The sequence below is a fragment of the Atractosteus spatula genome, chromosome 4 (genome assembly GCF_055471065.1).
Source record: "Atractosteus spatula isolate fAtrSpa1 chromosome 4, fAtrSpa1.hap1, whole genome shotgun sequence".
Taxonomy (NCBI): domain Eukaryota; kingdom Metazoa; phylum Chordata; class Actinopteri; order Semionotiformes; family Lepisosteidae; genus Atractosteus; species Atractosteus spatula.
This window is the reverse complement of record NC_142709.1, coordinates 45,143,190-45,164,069: the sequence shown is the minus strand read 5'-3', so window position 1 is coordinate 45,164,069 and position 20,880 is coordinate 45,143,190. Positions and strand designations below refer to the sequence as shown.

General features: G+C 37.0%; 1 pseudogene; it reads right to left on the bottom strand.

The window, feature by feature from the left end:
• Positions 1-1,021: 1,021 nt before the first annotated feature.
• On the bottom strand, positions 1,022-15,682 carry LOC148836390 (olfactory receptor 6N2-like; annotated as a pseudogene).
• Positions 15,683-20,880: the final 5,198 nt, after the last annotated feature.

The following is a 20,880-nucleotide window of genomic DNA, read 5'->3' as shown; positions in this document are numbered from 1 at the left end:
TCAAATTCTAAAAGTATGCTTGTTGACTCCGGTATCACGTTAGTTAAAGACTTCGAAGCTTACAATGTTTAGGGAGAAATGGAATAACGGTGTGTATTTTTTTCTTTAAAGTACCAAGACCAGCTATATACTGTATGTTTACGTTCCAAAATTAATATCGTTTATGGTCTTCACACGCGTTACAGTATGCTCCTATTCTTTTTATGCTCAGCTACTAAGATTTCCCTTCAGTGGTAAAATTCAATATCTACAACGGGCACAGTAAAGACGTTTACAGTAAGTCTTTCTACGACAGACCAACGGACCACGAGTGCCCCTGTCGGTCAACCAATCACGCACCGCGGTATGCCGTGTCATCATACCTGCGGTATCTGTACCGCGGTGTCTGTGCCGCGCACTTTGAATGGCTGCATCTGTAGCTGTAAAACAAAGGCTTAGCAATAAGTCTTTCTATTACCCAATTATTATTATTATTTCTTACCACAGATTATTGCTGTATTGGGTCAGTGGATGTCAGGTATTAGACAAGTATTAGTTAGTACAGGGACAGTACTGTAATGATGTTCTCCTGAGGTGAGATTCGTAGTGAGATCCAGGAACGTGAATGAGAGGCAGCTGATTCAGGGAACCCACAGAGGTCACAATAAATGTTAAGATGCCTTATGAATAAATGCAATACAACCTGGAGTTACAGTAAATCTCTCTCTGCAAACCTGGATGGCACAAAATAATGGAAGCCTATCTCTCTATTCTAAAAATGCACCCATAAGCAGAAAAGATGTCTCTAACTGAGGTAATGTTTTACCCAGGAAACTAGGTAATAAACTTAATTAATTACTATAACTTTGTTTTTGATCAGGGAACCAAACAGTCCCTCTCCTTTGAAGCTGGATATGATTACACTGCTAAGTGTTACTAACTTTACCTAAACTCTTAGAGACACTTTCTGGTCTAACTATTTCACCTCAATCTCTGTTACATATTGAACATTGATTTCCCTTATACTATTATTTCCCTTATACTATGTCTTATTGACTTGGCATGACAGTGCTTTTAGTTTAAAATACTTCTGAGCTGCTGCCTTGATTTTTTCATTTCTTAAGCTGTAAATGATTGGATTGAGCAAAGGACTGAGGAGATAATTCAGCCCACGAATGAAGATGCACCCATCTGGAGGGATCCTCTCCACTCTCAAACCAATATACACCACGGTACCAGAAGCATAGTACAGAAAGACTGTCAGGTGTGAAGAACACATTGATAAGGCCGTCTTACGGCTCTCCACAATTTTCACTTTCATTACTGATGCTATGATTCTGCAGTATGTCCATAACACATAGAGAAAGATAGATTGACAGCATTGTTATTGACAGGGTAAAATGTACTTGAGCTGTAATATCACTGCAGGCTAATGACAAAACAGTATTATAATTACAAACAATGTGGAGGATAAAGTTTGAACCACAGAATGGCAAAGTGCTTGCCAGTACTACTGTCAATAGAGGACCTAGGAAGCCCAGCACCCAGCCTGTGGACATCATTGTAATACAGGCCTTGGTGTTGATTAAGGTGTTGTAATGTAGTGGTTTCACTACAGCAACATATCTATCATGTGCCACGGCTGCAACAAGGAATCCTTCAATAACTGTAAATGAGATGAGAAAGTACATCTGTGCAAAGCAACCTGAGAAGGAGATGGTTTTATGACCTAAAAGACCCGCTAGCATCTTGGGTATGGCAGACGTTGACAGCAGTATGTCTAAGAGAGCCAAGTTCCAAAGAAAGAAGTACATGGAGTGGATGGTCCAGGGAGATTAACACCATGATGATCAGATTTCCCAGGAATGTGGCCAGGAAGTGGATGAGGAAGATAACGAAGAATACAGTGTCCCGTTCCTGTAGGATTGGTAGTCCTGTGATGATGAATTTAGAGTGAAAGTTATGTTGCTGCTCATGACTCAGAAGTCACCTCAGTAGGTACTTTGGAAGAAGTAAAATATTATTGCATGAGAAGGAGATCTTATAAAGAATTGTAATGTATTATATTTTCTAAGGTAAAAATGTTTTTTCATATATTACTATAAATATATGCTGACATATGTTTTAACATATATTGCCCTTTAAAAAATGACAGAAAACCTCTAAAATGACAAAGGTTGCAATGCATTATTTTAAAGCCCTACAGTAAGTATGATCAATAGTTTCTTATTTTTATCAATATACAGTACCTGGTCAAATTGTAATGCAATGTTTGGGTTTGATGAGTTCAATAGAGAAATTCCCATGCATTTCACTACCCTGAAAAAGGTTCTCATCATTACTGTATTCATAATGAAGGGGTTTTGTGCATTTACTGGGACAATTATTAATTGTAGCAGTATGTAACAAAATGATTCTTTGATGGCTATTAGAAAACCAACTTTGCAGAATAACTCAGCAACGCACACACACGGATACTAATACACGACAATACATTTATTAATACATAAAATGTGCATATAAATATAACAGATCTTATAGTGAGAGTTAGCAGAATACAAAAGGTATATATTCAACAATGAAGAGATATAAACCAAGAGAGACATACATTCAGTATACCATTCATTTAGATCGTTTCGTTAATGAGCTTTGATTACAACTTCTACACTAGATACTCAAAAACAAGTACGTCACTCATGGGAATTAAATTGATATCAACTGGGGTTGAGGTAACAATTGAATTCTCAAGCTGTAATGCAGAATGTTGAATACTCATCCAGTCTATGTGGATTCAGATCTCCCACGGACACAAAGGAACAGCGACAGGCTGTTGCTGTGTCCAATTGGAGTCCTCTGGCCCATTGCCAGCCTGTCCTGCTGTGGCTGGAGGTGTGGAAGAAGGAGGGAGAAATTCCTGCTGCGGTTCACTGGCAGTGACTCTCTGAAGACCGGCTAGTTAGTCCTGGCTCACTCTTAGTCACACTCTTTAGATGGGAAGAAGACTGGTTCATTCCCGAAGTAGCGCTAGTCCTGAATACTGAGATTCAGCTGTCGACAGTTCCAACCGTAGTTCACTCATTGATCAGGCGAGCGTTTACGGTGGGGTACCGGTGGTTCACGAGGCTTACTGCTGGGCTAACCTCGGGTGGATCCTTTGGTTACATGGAGGTGACCTCCGGTCTCGACTCTTAGAACACAGTAAAGTCCTGGCACTCGGACACACTGGCCGTCACGTGATTGTCTGAGCAGAGTCTGAGAATGTCCTGGAGGGGCACCTTCTGGGCCCTGTGCTGCCTCTTTTATCTGGAGGAACTACGGTTGTTCATTGGTTGAAAGTTCCGCGGGCATTCGAGACCCACATGGGGTTACCCTGCCCTACCAGTTCCTGATTGGCTGATCGAGGTGGAGGATGAGTAACAGTGCTCTCTGACATTAGGGTAGTAAACAACCTGGGATGAGACTCTCCCTTGGAATCTCCCAGACAGTAAGGCACCAGAGATGACCATTCATTAAGGTGGCTGGAGAATCTCAGCCTTGGGAGTTGTTCCTTATCAGGAAACTCTATCAGATAGGAAAACACTTAAATCTGAACCAAATGGAATGGCCTCTCTGTGTCCAGCACTACTGAGATGAGGGAGAGAGGGAATGGCAAGGGAGCAGCAAACTTAATTCCTGTATTATTAATAAGCCTTGCTGCTGCAATAACAATTTATTTAATTTTAATTTTAATGTGTATCCTTATATCAGACACATACTTAAGTGTTAACATAAAAGCGTTTAAAATATACATTTATTAAAACGTTAGAATGGGCTTCCATGGGTCTGAATCAGTTTTCCAATGTTTTATCTTTCTACATAGTTTAGCTGATTCTTGTTTTAAAAGTCTTCACAGGAGAAGGGAAGAAAACAGGTCATTTAAATGGCTATCAGGACAGGGATTGTTAATCTCTGAATAAATCAACAAGAAACATACAAATTGTAAAGATGTGTTTATTGCCATTATCAGATAAACTTACTTTTGAAACGTTTACTGCAGACACAAATGGTTTGGATACAATTAAATTAACTACAGTGCAAATATGCAAATTGCTTTGGTCAGCATGCAGCTAATTATAGTGAACAAAACAAAATAAACCAAAGACCAACACCAAAAAGAGTGTATTGAATGTTGAGTTTTCAATATGTCAACTGCTTTTAGCCTGACTAATGTATATTTTTTAAACCATGATTAAAACAGACATTTTGAGATACAGTATTAAAGCTAAAAAAGATGACAGAGGGATTACTCGATTAACATTAAAATGCTGATAATCTGACACTGTACTACAAACCTTATTGGTATTCTAGCTTTATTTTGCAGCTAATAGGCACTTGGTTTGCAGTAAGAAGCGCAGTGATCTAAGATCGTATTTACTCATGTGCAGGGCACCAAGAAATTGTGAAAGATATTTGCTTTCAAATAGATTTGTTTTGCAATTTAATTAATGCCCTGAAAATAATTCATTCTCTAGGCAACTTTTAGCTTCTTATTTAATGGTCGAGTAACTGAGCACCTTTTCTCAGCATTCTGCTGAAAGATTGTGGTATGGAGCGATCCTTCACATCTATGAACAAATTAACTTAATTTTGCAAAAAAAAAACATTTTAAGAGGCCATTTTTTTGTTTATAAGAAATTATTTAACATCACTGCAGATACCTCCACATATATGTACAGTATATTCATATTCATAACATACAGATGCAGCCATTCAAAGTGAGCGGTACAGACACGTACCGCAGGTAAGATGACACGGGGTACCTCGGTGCGTGATTGGTTGACTGACAGGGGCACTCGTGGTCCGTTGGTCTGTCGTAGAAAGACTTACTGTAAACGTCTTTACTGTGCCCGTTGTAGATATTGAATTTTACCACTGAAGGGAAATCTTAGTAGCTGAGCATAAAAAGAATAGGAGCATACTGTAACGCATGTGAAGGCCATAAACGATATTAATTTTGGAATATAAACATACAGTATATAGCTGGTCTTGGTACTTTAAAGAAAAAAATACACACCAGTATTCCATTTCTCCCTAAACATTGTAAGCTTCGAAGTCCTTAACTAACGTGATACCGGAGTCAACAAGCATACTTTTAGAATTTGATTAAAAGGGAATATAATATGGAATCGCGTATCTAAAGAATTTAATAACGGTATGATTATATCCGTGTACTGCGACAGGGCTGTGTAGGGCTTTTTCGCCTGTGTGTTCATGCGAGCTGTCTTGTAGCCTACTGGTCTAGGTGTGTGATTACCAACTGGCAGGTTATGTGTTCGAATCCAGCTGGTGCTGGACTCTTCTTTTAACAAACATTTCTTCGAAAAAATAGGTAAGCGATATTATGGACAATCAATTGACTTTTATATTTCAAAATATCGCAACATGATCGATATTTGCGATATTTTGAACATATCTTCCCTTCTGACGGCAGTTCCTGCTTCTACTGTGTGTGTGTGTGCAACAGAGTAAATTTTTATAGAGAAATGGAGGCTGGACAGTATGCGTTACAATATAAACATTTATATTGATTTAAATCGTGTTCTGATTTAAATCGCAAACGCGTGTTTAATTATGTGTTTTTTAATCATAATCAGGCTAATGCATTTCTACATTTTCTGTATGAACCAGCTTAGAGGTTCATACAGAAAGACAGCTTGTGTTTAAATTGAGTGTAAGGTAATTTATGCTTCTAAAGTCATGGTCAGCATTTATTATTGTACTGTGCTGTAAACTTTTTCTGTGCCTAGTCACATTATTTTATAGCGTTTTTATTGCGTTATTAAATCCGGTGGCGCTGTGTGTTAGTTTCCTGACTCCCATTATTTAAACTGCGACACTGATCATTCATCTCTAAATAAACTTTATTTTATATAGCGTTTTAAGCGAATAGGTAATTAGATTGCTCATAAACCTAATCGCTTTTTCTACATAAACACAGCGTGATTGCTCTCTGAAAATGCTTTTCCTTTATTTTTAAAGTAGGCTCAGATTTCAATAATTTAATAACGCAATAAAAACGCTATAAAATAATGTGACTAGGCACAGAAAAAGTTTACAGCACAGTACAATAATAAATGCTGACCATGACTTTAGAAGCATAAATTACCTTACACTCAATTTAAACACAAGCTGTCTTTCTGTATGAACCTCTAAACTGGTTCATACAGAAAATGTAGAAATGCATTAGCCTGATTATGATTAAAAAACACATAATTAAACACGTATTAAATCCGGTGGCGCTGTGTGTTAGTTTCCTGACTCCCATTATTTAAACTGCGACACTGATCATTCATCAGAGTCATTGCTTGACTAATTTTAAAAACTAAGTTATAAATGCAAACGCTTCCTCGGTGCGCTGCTCTGGTACGCCGGGTCTTACACAGTGGGGAGAGGGGGGGAATACTAAAGCCAATACTGGCTCAATGGGCTTTGACGTGCTAATGCGTTGGTTTAACAGTCCGGGTGTGGCAGGCCTACTTTATCTGAGCCTACTTTAAAAATAAAGGAAAAGCATTTTCAGAGAGCAATCACGCTGTGTTTATGTAGAAAAAGCGATTAGGTTTATGAGCAATCTAATTACCTATTCGCTTAAAACGCTATATAAAATAAAGTTTATTTAGAGATGAATGATAGGTGACTATTCATTGTTATTAAAAAGACTTAAATTCAATCATGTCGTCATATTTAGAAATATAAATTTGTTTGGTACGAGTGAGGTTTTATTTAATCTCTGACCAAGGGAAACGTTTCATTTTTTCAAAGAAATGTTTGTTAAAAAATAAAGTCATAGTTCCATGGGTTTCAATCACAGACCATGTGATATGGGAGTCAGGAAACTAACACACAGCGCCACCGGATTTAATAACGCAATAAAAACGCTATAAAATAATGTATCTGTCCCACTCAGAATATCCTCGGATCAGTTTGCTACCAGCAATCAAACAAAAAAAATGGAAAGAATTGTCTCCTCCTGATTGGAACCTTTCTTACTGTCTTATAATTTATCAGGCTACCTTTTAATTTCCACTGAGAGAAGGAAGTCACTTGTCATGCAGCTATTTTATTCTTCATTGCACAATATGCTCTAAGTTAGCAAATGAAACATGAACACTTATTGAAATAAATCAAGAATACGATTAACATGAATGTATAAACATCCAAACTATACTTTATCACATTTAATTATTGTTTACATCTTCCGCCTGAGAACAGTCACCCGTTGCTACCCAACGCAGAAACACAGCCACTAACTAGCAAAGAGAGGACATTAGCTAGCCAATATGATAAAGAAATAAATGATTATTTTGTTTATTTCTTTTGCACATTTATTTGAACATTTCCATCGATTGTACAAGCACTTGGAAACTGTCCAATCCCATCAAGCATTTACCGGTCTGGCGCCGGTCTGTGTCTTCTAGGATATAATGCCAGCGAACTCTTGTTTTTATGTCCACTATAACTACGCTGGGCAAACGTTCTGAGGTCAAATTCTTCCAGCACGGGGGTACCTTTAAAGCGGAGACGACGGCACCGACATTTTTTGGCGCTCCTTCTCTTTCCATAAGAATCAGCGGTTTTACAGTATATATCGCCTTTAAAGGTGGCTTCTCAAAACGCTTTACGGGATAAAAACAACCAGAACAGCAGCAACAACAATATTGTATTTCGTTGCACTTTGAAAACCAAGTAATAACTTAACTATACAGTACGTGCAAACGTTTCGTATGTTGCTGTCGTGAATGCCTGCGTACCCATAAGTATCTTATTTGCCTTGAGTCTGTCTACAGTATATCTGTCCCACGACCCCCCTCTCTCCCTCAATTCAATTCAATTCAAGGTGTTTTATTTGCATGACAGATGGGTACAAGCAGTGTTGGGTATGTATATTGTAACGCTTACTGCCAACAGGCAGTGTAAGACCCGGCGTACCAGAGCAGCGCACCGAGGAAGCATTGGCATTTATAACTTAGTTTTTAAAATTAGTCAAGCAATATGAACTCCTGGAGTGCTGGCTGTGACGAATTAAACCGGTCTCACAGGTATTCAAAGTAGGAAGTACAGTGTTAAGTGGTAGCTGGGCTACTCCCTCAATAGAATCGCTTTAAGGAAAAGCATTTTCAGAGAGCAATCACGCTGTGTTTATGTAGAAAAAGCGATTAGGTTTATGAGCAATCTAATTACCTATTCGCTTAAAACGCTATATAAAATAAAGTTTATTTAGAGATGAATGATCAGTGTCGCAGTTTAAATAATGGGAGTCAGGAAACTAACACACAGCGCCACCGGATTTAATAACGCAATAAAAACGCTATAAAATAATGTGACTAGGCACAGAAAAAGTTTACAGCACAGTACAATAATAAATGCTGACCATGACTTTAGAAGCATAAATTACCTTACACTCAATTTAAACACAAGCTGTCTTTCTGTATGAACCTCTAAACTGGTTCATACAGAAAATGTAGAAATGCATTAGCCTGATTATGATTAAAAAACACATAATTAAACACGCGTTTGCGATTTAAATCAGAACACGATTTAAATCAATATAAATGTTTATATTGTAACGCATACTGTCCAGCCTCCATTTCTCTATAAAAATTTACTCTGTTGCACACACACACACAATAGAAGCAGGAACCGCTGTCAGAAGGGAAGATATGTTCAAAATATCGCAAATATCGATCATGTTGCGATATTTTGAAATATAAAAGTCAATTGATTGTCCATAATATCGCTTACCTATTTTATCGAAGAAATGTTTGTTAAAAGAAGAGTCCAGCACTAGCTGGATTTGAACACACAACCTGCCAGTTGGTAGTCACGCACCTAGACCAGTCGGCTACAAGACAGCTCGCATGAACAGGCAGGCGAAACAGCCCTACACAGCCCTGTCGCAGCACACGAATACCGTTATTAAATTCTTTAGATACGCGATTCCATATTATATTAGCAGAAAAGCTTAAAACTACCACTTTTTCACACGCTATTTCACATGCTAGTTAAATACTTAAATGCTTAAAATCGTTAGGGAGAAATAGAATACCGGTGTGCATTTTTCCTTTAAAGTGCCGATTCCTGGAATCTAACTGGCTGACACCCCTCTGAAGTGCTTCCATAAAATCTGGTATACGGAAAAGAAAGCGTTGATAAATACAAGTGTCTTTTAATACACTCTTTGCTGTGCTCTTGAGGATCCTTGTGATATTTTAAGCTCTAGTTGAATGATAGGTGTCGCATTTTAAATCATTTTCGTAGTTAGAAATTATGAAACGCCCTGTTAAAAGCAAGGAAGTTTTTATGCCCGTTGAAGTAAAACAAAATGCCTGACAAAGTATGGCTTGGACAGATTCCAAGTGCTTGTACAAATGTACTAAAGAAATTATACTTTGAGTATACAGCTTGTCCAAAGTCATCCATTATTAATACTATTAGTAATATCTTCGGTAAAGGCTTTGATGCATAAATATTTCTGATAAAGGTAGGTTGTGTACTTTTGTCCAACTGAGCAATCTTGCTTTCATAAAATATACCAACATTTTAATGACTGATGATTAACATGCTGTAATACACAGTTCAAAATTAAAGGCTCAAATGCTGTACATGAGAGGTTAAGCTCCCCCTGGCGGTTTTACAAGGCGACGCCGGATAGTTAACCACGTGACACCACGTTAACTGCGTCATACCGCGTGATACTGCGACACGCCCACCAGGGTATGCCGCGAAATACCTCACTCATTTTGAATGGCTGCATCTGTACCAGTTAATTTCAGGGCAGACACAGATACTATCACGCTAGGGCCAATTTTTGCAAAATGCCTACCAATACAGATGCAGCCATTCAAAGTGCGCGTTACAGACACGTACCGCAGGTGGCGTCGCGCATTGTGACGCAAGATGACGCGCGGCACCGCAGTACGTGATTGGTTGACCAACAGGGGCACTCGTGGTCCGTTGGTCTGTCGTAGAAAGACTTACAGTAAACGTCTTTGCTGTGCCCGTTGTAGATATTGAATTTTACCACTGAAGGGAAATCTTAGTAGCTGAGCATAAAAAGAATAGGAGCATACTGTAACGCGTGTGAAGGCCATAAACAATATTAATTTTGGAACATAAACATACAGTACTGTATATGACTGGTCTTGGTACTTTAAAGAAAAAATACACACCAGTATTCCATTTCTCCCTAAACATTTTAAGCATCGAAGTCTTTAACTAAAGAGATACCGGAGTTAACAAGCATACTTTTAGAATTTGATTAATAGGGAATATAATATGGAATCGCGTATCTAAAGAATTTAATAACGATATGATTATATTCGTGTACTGCGACAGGGCTGTGTAGGGCTGTTTTGCCTTCCTCTTCATGCGACTTTCCCTTTAGCCTACTGGTCTAAGTGCCTGACTAACAACTCACGGGTTGTGTGTTCAAATCCAGCTGGTGCTGGGCTTTTCTTTTAACAAACATTTCTTCGAAAAAATAGAATAGCGATATTATGGACAATCAATTTACTTTTATATTTCAAAATATCACAATATGATCGATTTTAAGTCATTTTTGATAACAATCAACAAACAAACATTTCTTTGAAAAAATGAGACGTTTCCCTTGGTCAGAGATATAAATATATAATATATAAATAAATTAAATTTAACTAACATGTGAAATAGCGTGTGAAAAAGTGGTAGTTTAAGCTTTTCTGCTAATATAATATGGAATCGCGTATCTAAAGAATTTAATAATGATATGATTATATTCGTGTACTGCGACAGGGCTGTGTAGGGCTGTTTCGCCTCTCTCTTCATGCGACTGTACCAGGAAGAGGATTTCTTTCTATTCGAAACGTGTATTTTAAAAGTTTAAGAAGTAAAAACCTTACAGCGTACACAGATTTCTAAACTGATCAGGATCGTTATCTTTGTCTTATGCATAATAATGTTCACCGCTCTGTCCAGCAAATTAATAATAAACTTTATTTTATATAGCGTTTTAAACGAATAAGTAATTAGATTGCTCATAAACCTAATCACTTGCTTTTTCTTTTTATTTAGGCTCAGATTTCAACTATAGATCGTATTATTAATAACCATAATAACAACCAACCAACAAAAACAACCATATAAACATAATACCAACCAAAAACATAGATAACGACCACAATACAAAATCAAATATATCAAACCATTATACTCTCGCAAATTCCTCCAATTATCATAATCCCGCCCCTTATGCAAAACCAAACCCTCCTCCCATCCCAGTTTATCCTCTTTATCATAAACAAAATCCACCTCAATTTTCAACATAAAGCATTACTGCTTATTGGGTTTTTGAGGGGGTGTCTTTCGCTGGAAATCTCGCCTGCTTCTAGTTTACGAGTACAACCCCCTCTCTGCAGGAGTGCTGGCTGTGACGAATTAAACCGGTTTCACAGGTATTTTCAAAGTAGGAAGTACAGTGTTAACTGGTAGCTGGGCTCCTCAATGAAATCGCTTTAACATGCTAATGTGTTGGTGTAATAGTCCGGGAGTGGCAAGCTTCCAATGTCAACTCGACTCGATTGGAAGACAATGAACGTATTTTAGCCCTAAATGAATTAATAGCAAACATGGTTTACATAAAATACATTTTTCCAAGAAAGTTTATAATAATGCGATCTATAGTTGAAATCTGAGCCTAAATATAAAGGAAAAGCATTTTCAGAGAGCAATCACACTGTGTTTATGTAGAAAAAGCGATTAGGTTTATGAGCAATCTAATAACCTATTCGCCTAAAACGCTATATAAAATAAAGTTTATTTAGAGATGAATGATTAGTGTCGCAGTTTAAATAATTTTCGTAGGAGAGCTTGGACAGATTCCAAGTGCATTTTTGCAATTTACGTTGCATTGTCCAATGTGCTGTTGTAATACAGTTTAGAATACAGTTAGTCTAAGCTTTATCAGCTTTATTTATGGGTTGCAATTTAGAAAAAGTCAAAAACGACACTCAAAATGCAATTTAGAGCTTTCTGGCAAGAGGAGACACCCAAATTATAATGTAACATGCCACTGTTTGTGCATGAACAAAGTGCAATTTTCCTTAGATACGCGATTAAAAAAAAATAAATTTTTTGAATCCCCGGCGGAACACACTCCATAAGAATCAGCGCTTTTATACAGTATATCGCCTTTAAACACATATATTTAAACACGCGTTTACGATTTAAATCAAAATGCGATTCAAATCAATATAAATGTTTATTTTGTAACGCATAGGTGACTATTCATTGTTTTTAAAAAGACTTAAATTCGATCATGTTGTGATATTTAGAAATATAAATTTGTTTGGTGCGAGTGAGGTTTTATTTAATCTCTGACCAAGGGAAACGTTTCATTTTTTCAAAGAAATGTTTGTTAAAAAATAAAGTCATACAGTAGTTCCATGGGATTCAATCACAGACCATGTGACATGGGAGTCAGGAAACTAACACACAGCGCCACCAGATTTGATAACACTATAAAAACGCTATAAAATAATGTGACTAGGCACAGAACAAGTTTACAGCACAGCACAATAATAAATGCTGACCATGACTTTAGGAGCATAAATTACCTTACACTCAATTTAAACACAAGCTGTCTTTAGCCCTCTGAGCTGGTTCATACAGAAATGTAGAGATCCAGGCTCAGAACACACAGCTTCATTAGTGAATACATATGCAGGACAACTAGAGAAGACGTTTTACAGAGGATGGATTTTTAGAAACATCCCATCAGTGACATCACTGAAGTCAACTCCTAGGTACTGTAACTGTCGTGTGGATAGTTTCACAAGAATCAGACAAAGGTTTAAGCATTGCTTGTTCTAGATAAAACTGCAAAAAAAAACAACAACCCATAATGTACTTCTTTGCGGCTCTGTTTCCCCAAATCATATATTCACAACGTGAAATTTAGAAAATAATATTACGTAACCAAAATCCGCAATATGGAAACAGAACCTGTGTAATTGTTGATAGATGATGTACTCGTAACATTTTTACAAGACGAACTACAACATTTAAAAAATGACTTGTATGTACTTGAAATCTCTAATCAATCCACGGTGACATTGTTAAAGCAGAGTCCCAGCACAAAACGAAACTAAAACGCCCTGGGCATACCGTTTCGCACTTCTTATTAGTTGCTCAAAAGTAATTTGACCATATGAAATGCATAATATAAACCTAGAAATATATACGTGAGCAGTATTTACTTACTGTAGTATCGGTGTTAAGACATACCTCTCAAATACTGTAAATCAAGTTAAAGATATCTCAAGACCGATTCTGGTCATAATGAAACCATGTTTCGTGTATGTTTTCTTTAAAGTACCAAGAACAGCCATATACTGTATGTTTATGTTCCAAAATAAATATCGTTTATGGCCTTCACACGCGTTGCAGTATGCTCCTATTCTTTTTATGCTCAGCTACTAAGATTTCCCTTCAGTGGTAAAATTAGATATGAATATTCAATACTTAAACGGGCACAGTTAAGACATTAAATATACATATACATACAGTATACAGTACAGTTTTCATACGGTAATATGTTTATGTTCCTAAATCAATCTCTTTTATGAGCATGTGAAAGGCATGGTAAATCGATTCTCAAAAATTACTGTACTTTGCATGATTGGAAACAAATGCGTGATTGCGACATGCTGTGGTGTTACTTTTACAAAGACGGTCAATGAAAAAAAGAATGTTGACCAGGGCAATACTTTGAGTTTACACTTACAGCTTGTCCAAGGTCATTCATTATTAATACTATTAGTAATATATTCGTTAAAGACTTTAATGGCCACAGCTCAAACATGAGAGGTTGAGCTTTATTAGCTCCACCTTGCGGAAATTCCGGATACTATTATTTTGCTTGTCGTATTATAGGAGAATTTACGGTAACTAGCGGTATTTACCGGTAACTCGCGGTATTTACCGGTAACTTGCGGTAGACTGCGTACAGTGTACCGGAAAATAATGCGGTATCGCCCGCGCATTTTGAATGGCTGCATCTGTATGTATTGTGGACTGTGGGCGGAAACTGGAGTATCTGGCAGAAACCAAAGTGAACATGGGTACAACATACAGTACAAAATCCATGTAGATAACACCACAGCAATTGAATTCAAGGCCAAAGCACTAAGAGATAGCAATGCTTACTACTGCGCCACCATGCCACCGTCATGTCTTTATATGTTAGAAAAAAGAATTCCTCCACTTTTTAATAAATCTAACTGGATTCCATTGGATTCCTAATAACTTCTTACTCTCCAGTGCTATATCTATGCCAAATTATTTAATATCTGGATAATCTAACAGATATAAGGACAATATTAATATGAGTAAAATGTAGTATAATATTATATAACTAAATACCACCTAAAAGAGCCAACTTTATACTATTACATTTTATCTAAGTGTTTACATTTTAGAGATATCTGCAATCAAAATCATAACAATTTTATCATCATGTTTGTTAAGTTTTTGTATGTTAGATCCTCAGAATTCCACATTCCAGTGTATTAGTGAAAAATGTTTTATTTATCATCTGTTTAATAATTAAGTATCTCTAATAATCCTTTACTAACACCCCATAAACACATTGTATAACATGTAATTTATGAGTAAATTATTTTTATTTTTATTAGGTACTGAGCATTGACACTACTGATACTTTAACTTATTGACTTATGCTGACAGTTTTCATTAAACTGTGGGGAGCCTGGAATCTAAAGTATCCCCGAGCTGCAGCCTTGATTTTTTCATTCTGTAAGCTGTAAATGAAGGGGTTGAGCAAAGGGGTGAGGAAATACTGCACCACACAAATGAAGATGCATCCATAAGGGGGGATTCTTTCCACTCTCAGTCCAATATACACCACAGCAGCAGACCCATAGTACATAAAGACCACAGTCACATGTGAGGAGCACATTGAGAAGGCCTTCTTATGGCTCTCCACCATTTTCAGTTTCAACACAGATGCTATAATTCTGGAATATGTCCATAAGACATAGAGAAAAGGGATGTAGATTGCAATCATGGCAATTAAGAGGGCAACATTGACTTGAGCTATAACATCACCATAGGCTAAAGCCATTACAGTGGGGTAATCACAGACAATGTGTAAAATAAGGTTTGATCCACAGAATGGAAACATACTTGCTAGTACTATTGATGGAAGAGGTGCAAGGAAACCCAGTACCCAGACTGTGACAGTCATTGTGATGCTAACCTTTTTGTTATTGATGGTGTTGTAATGCAAAGGCTTTACCATTGCATCATATCGATCAAAAGCCATGACTGCAAGAATGAATCCTTCAATAGTAGCAAATGAAATGAAAAAATACATCTGTACAAAACAACCTGAGAAAGAGATGATGTTGCCATGATGCAAAAGAACTGCTACTAACTTTGGTATGACAGCACTTGTCAGCAGAATATCTAGGAGACTTATGTTCCACAGGAAGAACTACATGGGCATGTGGAGCCAATAGTCCAGGGTGACCAAAACTATGATGAGCAGATTACCTAGGATGATGATCAGGAAGAGGATGATGAAGAATGCAGTGTAGTGCTCCTGCAGGCCTGGCAGACCCACAATGATGAATTCATAGTGCAGAGTTCTATTGGAGTCACTCATGGCTCAGAGCCACAGAAGCACATAAACAAAAATTTAGAGCCAGGAATTGAGTACACATGTACAGATGCAGCCATTCAAAGTGCGAGGCACAGACACGTACCGGAGGTAATTGGCTACAGCCTCGCACATCGTGACGCGCGATGACGCAAAATACCGCGGTACGTGATTGGTTGACCGACAATGGGACTCGTGGTGTGTTGGTCAGTCATAGAAAGATTTAAATGTCTTTACTGTGCCCGTTTTAGTATTGAATATTTATATGGAATTTTACCACTGAAGGGAAATCTTAGCAGCTGAGCATAAAAAGAATAGGAGCATAACGCATGTGAAGGCCATAAATGATATTAATTTTGGAACGTAAACATACATTATTACAGTATATGGCTGGTCTCGGTACTTTAAAGAAAAAATACACAGCAGTATTCCATTTCTCCCTAAACATTTTAAGCATCGAAGTCTTTAACATGTGAAATAGCATGTAAAAAGTGGTAGTTTTAAGCTTTTCTGATAATATAATATGGAATCGCATATCTAAAGAAATTAATAACAATATATTTGTGTACTGCGACAGGGCTGTGTAGGGCTGTTTCACCTTTCTTTTCATGTGACTTCCCCAGTAGCCTACTGGTTTATGTGCCTGTTTAGTAACCTACAGGTTGTGTGTTCAAATCTAGCCAGTGCTGTGACTTTGCTTTTAACAAACATTACTTTGAAAAAATAGAATAGCAATATTATGGACAATTAACTGACTTTCTATATTTCTAAATATCACAACATGATCGAATTTAAGTCATTTTTAATAACAACGAATAGTCACCTCCTTTCCTTCTGACAACTGTCCCTGCTTCTGCTTCCTGCTTCTATCGTGTGTGTGTTTTTTTTCAAATACATTTTAGAAAAGTGTAATCTATACTAAAAAGCTGTACACCACCTCCTATATAGATACATATTGTAATACTTTCGGGTTTGGATAGGACGGACACAAGAACTCAGACTTGTGGAGTTAAAGCAAGTAAAAGCCTTTATTTTTCTTCTCCGTCACCACCTGCCAGCCCGGCTCTCCCGCACCCCCGACCAGAGACACACAGCCCCCGCCCGCCAACAGCGTGAGAGAGAGGAGAGAGAGAGAGAGAGAGAACACCCAGGGGTCCAGTCACATGACTTTGGGGCTGAGTTTCAAAAGCTTAACCTATCAGCAAGACAGCAAAGACATTTTTCCAAGTAAGTTTAGCCTTTGTCACTTATGAAACCACTAAATAAAGACATACAAATGGACAATTAATTGACTTTTATATTTCTAAATATCACAACATGTTCGAATCCAAGTCATTTTTAATAACAATGGGTAAACTGGGTAAACTATCACAAAGCTTTAGAGGACTTAACATTTTTATTATCAACAAATTGTAAATACGACGTTTATATTGGCGTTATTAATTTTTCACTCGAGTGTATGGAGGATTGTGAGAGCAGACCCCCCCTCTTAGGCTGCGCAAACGGTTGTTTACATTTTTATTAAGAAATGGAGGCTGTATGCATTACAATATAAACATTTATTGTCAAACTTTAAATCAACAGTTGATTTAAAGACAATCTGTCAAAGTGCAATGAAATACAATTTAAACTGTATTACAGCAGCACAATGTGCTTTTTCATCGTGTGTCTCTCTCTGGTCAGGGCACGGGAGAGCTTGCTGGCAGGTGGTGACGGAAAGAAATAAAATAAAGGCAGATTTTAACTCCGCAAGTCACACATCAATACTTCATTTCTCCCTAAACATTTTAAGCACCAAAGTCTTTCATATGTTTTTCATCACTCTCTGCGGGAGTGCTGGCTGTGACGAATTAAACCGGTTTCACAGGTATTTTCAAGTGGTCGAGTCTTCAGCGGGAGGGGGGGACAAGCTGCCCAGCCGACAAAAAGTAACACCCACCACAGCATTTCGTTGATCTAACTAACAAGGATGGGACATTAGCTAGCCAATGTGATAAAGGAATAACTTTTTTATTTCTTTAGCACATTTATTTGAACATTTCCATTGATTGTACAAGCACTGAAAAACTGTTCTATCCCTAGTTCGTCGGGCATTTTCTTTTACTATAACAGATAGAAAAACTCCCTTGCTTTTAAGTCATAATTTCTAACAACGAAAATTATTTAAACTGCGACACTTTTATCATTAAACGAGAGCTCAAAATATCACAAGGATCCTCAAGAGCACAACAAAGACAACAGAAAAAGATATGTGTATAAGATACTGTCCATGGGAGTCCAAGATTTTTTATCTATGCTAAGTAGTCTTTAATATTTCTTCATTACACAGTGAAGTCAAAATTCCGGGATGTGCATATGTACGCTGGGCAAAGGTTCCGAGGTAAAATTCTTCCAGCACGGGGGTACCTTTAAAGTGGAGACGACGGCACCAAAATTTTTTGGCATGCATAAAAAACAGCAATTCTGTCAGTAAGCCCAAAATGAATTAATAGCAAACATGGTTTACATAAAATACATTTTTCCAAGAAAGTTCAGCCTTTGTCACTAATGAAACCACTAAATAAAGACATAAATATAGAAATCTTAAGATTTTTAAAATACATGACTTTGCTAAAATGTATTTAAAAATAAAAACGATTACAAACGCCAGCGTATAGAGAGAGTGCTTACTTTGTCAGCACCCAGACAAAAATACAATGCTTTTATTCATTCTTAATCAGATGGTGAGAGTAAAGGGGGAGCGATAAGGTTGAAGGTGAGGAAAAAGATTCCCTTCCCCCCACGGAAAGACAGACACATGTTTTCACAGTTTAGAAGTCCCCTAGATAAAACATCAACTTTATTTCAACTCCAACGAAAGTATTAATGGTTATAACAATAATAAAAAACTTTATTTTACATATCACCTTTAAAAGTGGCATCTCAAAGCAATACAGTAGATGTAAAAACAGTTAAAAGGACCACAGAGTACAAAGTAAAAACCCAGACAAACGCGTTTTTAATAAAATGCTTTTATTACCTGGGTGTAACAATTGTTTCCGTTTTCTGATCACTCGCTCTCTGGATACTCGTCTCACCTGCCCTGTTTTCTTTGTTTTCTTGTTATTTGCTGATTATGCCTGCTGCGATCCACTCCTGCCCTCACGCCTAAAGAAGATTATTTTAAATTTCTTTGTGCGGTCCATAGTGCAGTTAACCCTTGCTAATACATTTGCAGTCTTTTCAAAGTATGTGCTGTCCTTTGACAAAACAAGGCTCGCCAGATAATGTGAATCGAAACCTGTTTTTCTAGCTTTTAAAGTCGTGCGATGTGTAAGCAGTAACACATCATTATATCTTACATATGAAAAATACATAATATAGCTCCCAAACAAACGCAAACGTGTTTTTAATAAAATGCTTTTATTCACTCATAATCTGACAATTTCAGGAAGACTAAGGAAGGACTAAGGAAGTTGTCATCTGTTGTTGAAGCTCTGTGAGCTCGGTGACTTGTTATCCCAAGTTGTTTGAATCGCCACAATTCAAATAGGGGAAAAAGAGCTGACTGACAAGATTTAAGATGTGGCTGTCAATGTTGGATTAAAAAAAACACATTGCCCGACGTTAGTTGCATTGCTTGAAAAATAATTTTATTTCGAGAGACTGGATAAGTAATTCAAGTGTTTTTTTAACTTCCTGAAAAACAAGTAATAATTTAACAATATGTGCAAAAGTTTTATGATATGTCGTTGTTGTGAATGTCTGTGGAGTGTATCTTATTTGCCTGTCCTGGCTGTGCTTTCTCGTTCACCCTTCTCCCCCCCCCCTCTCAATTCAATTCAATTCAATTCAATTCAATTCAAGGTGCTTTATTAGCATGGCAAATGGGTACAATCAGTGTTGGGTATTTACTTTGTAATCTGTGGTCCTTTTAACTGTTTTTACATCTACTCTATTGCTTTGAGATGCCACTTTTAAAGGTGATATGTAAAATAAAGTTTTTTTTATTATTGTTATAGAGAAACATGATCAGATTTTCCCTGGTTCAGAAAAAAAGATCTAAAGTATACTAGTTTGTCACTCTTCTCATTCCCTCTTTGCTAAATGGCTTTTCATACTAATCTGATCAATCTAACTGCCTGTTTTCTGTGCTTTCTCTATCCTTTAAAATAAACTATTATTCCACAATGCAGGGTATTACATGGGCAGTATCACAAGCCAGTTCACAGGTTTGCATGCATAATTTAATTTTGAAAGCCACTGAGACATCAGGTACTACTGTTGTATTTATGAAAAAGAAACAAAACAAAAAGCATACTAACAACTGTGCCAGGTATCCATTTTCCTTGCAAATAGTTCCCTGCGGGAGAGCCGGGCTGGCAGGTGGTGACGGAGAAGAAAAATAAAGGCTTTTACTTGCTTTAACTCCGCAAGTCTGAGTTCTTGTGTCTGTCCGATCCGAACCCGAAAGTATTACAATATGTATCTTTATAGCAGGTGGTGTACAGCTTTTTAGTATAGATTACACTTTTCTAAAATGTATTTAAAAAATAAAAGGATTACAATCTAATCTTTCCACGTTTGATCCCAAGATCCCAAGAAAAATAAATCTAAACGGGGAGAAAGCTATGCTGAAAGTTTATTAAGATACTTAGAAGACAAAGATATCAATTTATGTTGCACTTGTCTGATTGTGAATCAAAAAACACATATATTTAAACACGCGTTTACAATTTAAATCAAAACGAGATTTAAATCAATACAAATGTTTATATTGTAATGCATAGGTGACTATTCATTGTTATTAAAATGACTTAAATTCGATCATGTTGTGATATTTAGAAATATAAATTTGTTTGGTGCGAGTTAAGTTTTATTTAATCTCTGACCCAGGGAAAAGTTTTATTTTTTCAAATGGCTCCGGCTGGATTCAAACACCCAACGTGTGATGTATAAGTCAGGAACCTAACCCACAGCACCACTGGCAAGGTCACATGAGGAGTGTTGAAAAAGCCCTAGAGACACAGTATCAGCTGACATTGTACAGCATGTACTATTCTTGTGTTGTGGTACATGAATACAATTATATCGTTATTAATTTCTTTAGATACGCGAATCCATATTATATTCCCTTTTAATCAAATTCTAAAAGTATGCTTGTTGACTCCGGTATCACGTTAGTTAAAGACTTCAATGCTTAAAATGTTTAGGGAGAAATGGAA